The 6000-nt window shown below is 41.5% G+C and overlaps 1 long non-coding RNA gene across 1 annotated transcript in view; it reads right to left on the bottom strand.

Annotated features, from left to right (window-relative positions):
* Positions 1–958: 958 nt before the first annotated feature.
* Positions 959–6000, bottom strand: part of LOC144409836 (uncharacterized) — a 60111-nt gene continuing 55069 nt past the window's right edge. Inside the window, exons 2-3 of the long non-coding RNA XR_013468064.1 lie at positions 3605–3652; positions 959–2611 (exon numbers count right to left, since the gene is read on the bottom strand). This is a non-coding gene — a long non-coding RNA (uncharacterized LOC144409836). The remainder of the gene's footprint in view (positions 2612–3604; positions 3653–6000) is intronic.

Below are 6000 nucleotides of genomic sequence, written 5' to 3'. Positions count from 1 at the left end.
GATTCAGATGGAGGACCAGTGTTTGTCGGTGTAGCAGTGTGTGTGTGTCTGTAAAAACAAAAAACAAAGGGGGGATTTGGGGAGCCCAGAGGTCATAGACTGAATAGCCCATTCTTCAGTGCCTGTGACGTGCCTGGTTTGAGATGGACCCGTTGCCATTTATCAGTGTTACTAGTTCTGTGATGTATTCTCAAAAACTGGCAGACGTTTTATACTAACACATTTACTGTGGTCTTTCTTGGCATGCGTGTTCAAGGCTATCACGAGGCAGTATGCCTGAATATCAGACTTCAAAATGCATAATCACACGTTCAAGCTGAATTATCCTCGAAGTCTTAATGCCTCAACTCTTTGTGGCCCTTTAAACCCTCTCCCACACGCATTACATACTGCACTCTCCCTTTCCCCTTTGTGTCAAATCAGATATATAAAATACAGAGCAGGTGAGACCTTGTCGGAATAGATGTCGGTGTGTCTGTAGTGCGCTTAATGTAAAGAAACGATGTGGGTAGTTCTATAACTTGAGGGGAGTGATTATGTTTAAGAATTTAAGAAGCTGCTTTTCAGAGGCATATCTCAGGTAACCCAAACCTGAACCCTACTTATACCACATGGACCCAAAAGGTCTTGGACCACTGCTGTTTCATTAACCTTTCACACGCATTGGAACTCTTGAGTCCTGCTGCTATGCGACTCAAGCTTCCCATTCTAGCCTGGCACAAAATCAATGACAACAATAGTTGCAGATTTAACTTTGTGAATTTCTGAAATAATTAGTGATCAGAATGTAGAAGCGGGTTTCTGGTTTCTAGCCAGTGTGGCGAGGATAGGGTGAAAAAGGGGAATGAAACTAAAGAAAAAACAAACAACGCCACTCGGGGAATTTCACCCAGAGATAATCTGGACGGTACAAGGCCCACGGGTAAGTTTACTCTTAGGCAGGAGACGCAGTTCACGGTTTTAGAACAAGTACAACTTTATTTTAAATACTTTTAAAATCAGTGCAGTTCAATTCAAATGCAAAAGAAATCAATTAGAACAATTTAAGGGCTGGAGCTGGATGGGCGGACAACGCTGGGGGTGGAGGGAACCCACCAAATCAATAAAAACTCAAAAGAACGTAGTGAGGAACCTGCTTCCCAGGACACCGCAAACAAAGGGGTAGGACACCACCACCCGGCCACCAGCACCACCAGTCTCCAGCAACTAAAAGAAACAATTTACAAAATTACAATAAAATAACATCCAGCCAACAATACAAAAGGGACACAGCCCTGGTTAAAACAGACTGATCTGGCGCCCGGTATGAAGCGGGGATGCCAGGCAGTTCAGCGGGGGGGGGGATAAAGGCTGTCAGGAGAACGCCGCGGAGACGAAGCTTCCCTGGAGGTGGAGCTTCAGCGGAGACGAGTGCATGGAGACACAAACTTCACTAGAGACAAAACAGCAGCAACCCCATCCTGCTGATCAACACAACTCCTACTAACAGAAAAAGTGGTTAGTGGTTCAGAGTAAAACTGGTTGCGCGCGTATACATAAAAACACACATACCTGTTCTAGGACACACACAGGAGGAGGGAGGGAGGGAGAGGACACTGGCTGTCGCTGGCAAGAGGAAGAGCTGGTGGAGACGTGCCACTTTTAAACCGGCCCACCGAATTGCAGCCACCTGGTGTTAATTGCCAAAAGGGTGGCACCTCTATACTGCTACGCCAGCAACTGCTGATTCTGCTTGAAACCCGTTTACACACAAAGTTTTAATGACTTGGACACATTTTCATGCTGTATTTTCATAAATTGTGTCAAAAAAACAGAACGGCTCCATTGTGGATTTTGCTTGTGTGTTTTTTGGGGTTTGGTCGAAGCTAAAAACAAAACGTATATTTATATACCAAATATTTATATAGAGATTACAACTTTAACGTTGACAAATTCACATCACTTCAAAACTCAATTTAATGGGCCTGGACCAGCAGTTCCCAAACTCAAGAATGCCGCGCCCCAATTTGAAGTCTGAAAATCTTTTGCGGCCCACTCAAACCTTTAATCTCAACTCTGATCAAAACATCAACTAGGGGTGATTAAATGACCTCAAGAATTGAACCGATTAAACATGTATTAACCGACAATGTATGTTTTGTATACCATTTTCTCCGGAGCTCATATATATTTAGTTGAAAAGTTGAAAATTAAAAACATTTTATTTATTTGTTGTAAATGACCTCACGGCCCACACTTTGGGAATCGCTGGCCTGGACAATCCCGGTCCAGGGATGGGTTCCGCCCGATGGCCTAATGTCACACAGCTTTGGAGGAAACCCTTTTTCTGAATTGAATGAATTTGTCCCTTCTGAAGTATTGTATTTTCTATACTAAAACAATTAAGGTTTGGAATCAGTATATGTTTTGTGATCCTTATCTTCACAGTGTGCTGGGGTGTCCTCTAGATATGGTGGAGGTGGTGGGAGACAGGAGGAGGAGGCTAAGGTATCATTGCTGACGGATGAGGCCTCGAGCTGGCAGCCCTGTAGAGCTCCTTCACCCCCGGTGTGTGACGGAGAGGTATCGCAGGTCCGTCCTTCCTGCTGCTGTTATGCCGCACAACCCGGCTCTGCTCCAAGGGGACCACATATACACTTGAAAAACACTAAAACCCAGTGCAATATATGAAATACGTATATATATATATATATATATATATATATATATATATATATATATATATATATATATATACACACTGTGCAATAACAGCTATATAGTGATTGTACATAAATATTTAATTTAAGTTATTGTAGATAGTTCTTCATCTTTACTACTGCATATTTATAATATTTGTTTTAATCTTGTTTTTCATTATGTCTCTTGTTTGAACTGCTGTAAATACTGTGGATTTTCTCACTGCGGGACTCGTAAAGGATTATCTTATCTCCTAAACTCTGCCGCCATGTTGACTGTGGTTAATTATGGGTAATTGTCATCATATTCAATGCCTTTATTGTCGTTTCGAGGATAAGTATGGAGAAGGCCATCAATGCAGGACAAGCAATAACCTGTAAGGTTAAAGTTGTTGTGTATATGATCCAGCAGCTTCGATCCCACGAGGGTCGGGTCTAAAGGCCTTGAAGAAAGGTAATGGCAGAAATGAGGTTTAAATGGCTGAAAAAGTGAGAGGTTAGAGAGTAGTGAACCTTTAGCAGGTGTGGTCTGCACAGAGCAGCAAAAGGGAATCTGAGGATGCAGCAAAAAATGAGATAAAAGTTGTAGATGGGTTTCCCATACAAACATGTTGTGCAAGAGTGTGTTTGTGCGTTCATGGTACGGGTCTCCTGTCACGCTTCATCTTCCTAAACTGACTAGCTTCCTGTTTCTTAACGCCTGGGGCACCATGGCAACTTGGTGACCATGAAATGATGGATGCCTTTTTCTCTGTATTTATTTGTGTGTGGGAGAGAGGGAGAGAGTCGTGAGGAAGGGTAAAGCACGAGTCTGTGTGTCTGTGTGAGTGTTAGAGGAAAAGTTCTTTTTTAGGTGTTAGATTAAAAGTGTATATACAAGTACTGGCATTATGTCACATTGTCTTTGTCTTTTTCACATCTCTCACCTCTGTAGTTGTGGTTTGTTGGCCTGTTGCCTTGACAATTTCAAGAATCTGAATGGAAAAGACAGATTTGGAAAAGCACATTAACATTAACATCATCACCATAACCCTCACAGCAAGTGACAAGTGTTTCTAAATAGAGATAACTATTATTATATTATTACAGTATTTTTATTTGAATCAGTGGCAAATGCTGGTGTGGATCTTCACCAAATCTACAAAGATCTGTCTTGTGATTTAAGGATTCGTATGGCGCAGCCCAATGCTAACACATGTTGTTGAGAATGCAGTAGCTACTTATCGTTTGTTTAAAATAATGACTGAATGTGCATAGCCTGTACTGTTCATTGCACTGTTTTGGCTCTAAGCATTAATGTATAGCTTGTGTTTTAATAATTTAACGGCATGTAATTTGTAGTGGATGGTGTAATACAACACTGCTCATCACATGCACACACTCTCTGTCAAACATGCACACGTCGTCTACCAGAGATCAAAGTAGTAATGGAGCTCTTTTAGATTTTCTTTGAGAGTAGCAACGCATTACTGTAGTCTGACTGACCATCGGGTTTTGTCCCATTGAAATGTGATGGTTGTCATTTTCACTTATCTGATTCATCGCCACCAGGCTTTCATCTGTTTACACCTTGCTTTATGTTTGTGCCAGCCCCTCTCCCGTTCCCTTTAAAAAAAATCTGTTCTTGTTCTCTTTTATCTGGTTTTACTTTTCATAATGGATAAAAGTGGGCAAAAAACAAAGCAAGTGCAGAGTACATTTGGAGCATCTGTGGTACCTTCGTAGCCTCAGGCGAACGACACGCTTGGATATCCTCATACATTTAAAGTGAGTATGGAGAGGCCTAGCATCAATCCCTGGCAATCAAATCAGCTCAGAAATACTCACAGTTTGATAATGGAATGAGGAATCCATAAAATATTCATGCCTGTAGTCTTAGAATTACAAGTACAGAGATACTGCAGCCAGATATGAATATAGGGTAAAATTGTTTTTTGCATATTTATCATCATGTTGTCAAATGGATGATACCCGTAGTCATCCTCTGTACTATCCACAAATAAGTATTTAAATGATAAAATACAGGGGTTTTATGCTCTACTTCAATTAACATAGAGTTACCGTAGGTTTGAAAAGTCATGGTTTTGCCCACACACATTTTTCTGAAAGGTCTGTTAGTAAATACAATACATAGCTCATTTTGCTAGTGTCCGGACCTGAAGGGTGAGATAATGCATCCATCAGTTGCAGGGCGGTGAGTTTGTGAAGATGTGCTAAAACACCAAGGGAGAGTTGGTGGGATTAAGCAGTCCTGAGGACATTGAGTAATGCAGAAAGGAGAAAGAACTTAGAAAACCTTGTTTTCATTGATCCATAAATGTTTGTTTGCCTATTTCCAATAATTCCCTGGTTTTAACTTTCCTGATAACCACCACTGCATTAACTTTGAAGAATGTAGAGTCGTAAACAATTGCTCTTATTTCAACAAGGGCACAACAGTTTCATTGCCTATAATCAAGGTCCATTTATATGTATCAATATTCATGTGTTGCTTTGCAATGACAATTTAATATGAATGCGAGTGAAGGGAAGCATGTAAAGCAGGGGTCTCAAACTCATTTCAGGTGCGGGCCAGATGCAGCGCACTTCGACCGAACGCAGGCCAGACCGTTACGATTCACGGTGGCGGTGGCGCTGACGGTCCGACCGGCGAACGGTACGGTTCACTAGACACCCCAGCGGGCCAGAGTTTGAGACCCCTGATGTAAAGCATCACCTGTAATATTCCCAATTTGATTTTGGATTGGAAAAGGAATTTAAGAATGAAGGAAGTTATTGTCGATTGGAAACTACAGGGTCCATTTACTGATTTGTACACATGAATTTAGTGAAGATCTTATATCCTCTTAAATAAGACCCCATGTCTGACAGTTGGTAGAAAAAGGCAATTAATCTGCAAACATAATTGTATTCTGCGGCTAGAGGCCATTGACAGACTATACTTACTTTTCCACTGTGCAGGTTTGTTCTGGAGGGAAACCAGGCTGTTCCCCAGAAGTTAAGCCTCCTGTTGCTCAGACTAGAATTGCTGATCGTCAAATGGTACACTAAGATATAGTTTGAATTTGTGATGGTAAACACCAGCCACATATTAAAACCACTACTATTAGTATTAGTATTACTGTGTATGGTTTTCGAACGGTGAACCAATGTTTTGACATCGATGTGGCCTCGGTCACTGCTCGCACATCTGACATCTGTCCAATGTAACATTTAAGTGTTTCTTCTTGCTGTGTGAGCCTCCGTAAAAGGGACTTCTGAGCTGTATTTTCCACTGTCTGGCACAGTTTGTAACCCGTAACGAGCACTGCCGCACAAAGAA

Source organism: Gasterosteus aculeatus, chromosome 1, assembly GCF_964276395.1.
Source record: "Gasterosteus aculeatus chromosome 1, fGasAcu3.hap1.1, whole genome shotgun sequence".
Taxonomy (NCBI): Eukaryota; Metazoa; Chordata; class Actinopteri; order Perciformes; family Gasterosteidae; genus Gasterosteus; species Gasterosteus aculeatus.
The sequence above is the reverse complement of the archived record's forward strand: the minus strand, read 5'-3'. Positions and strand labels throughout refer to the sequence as shown.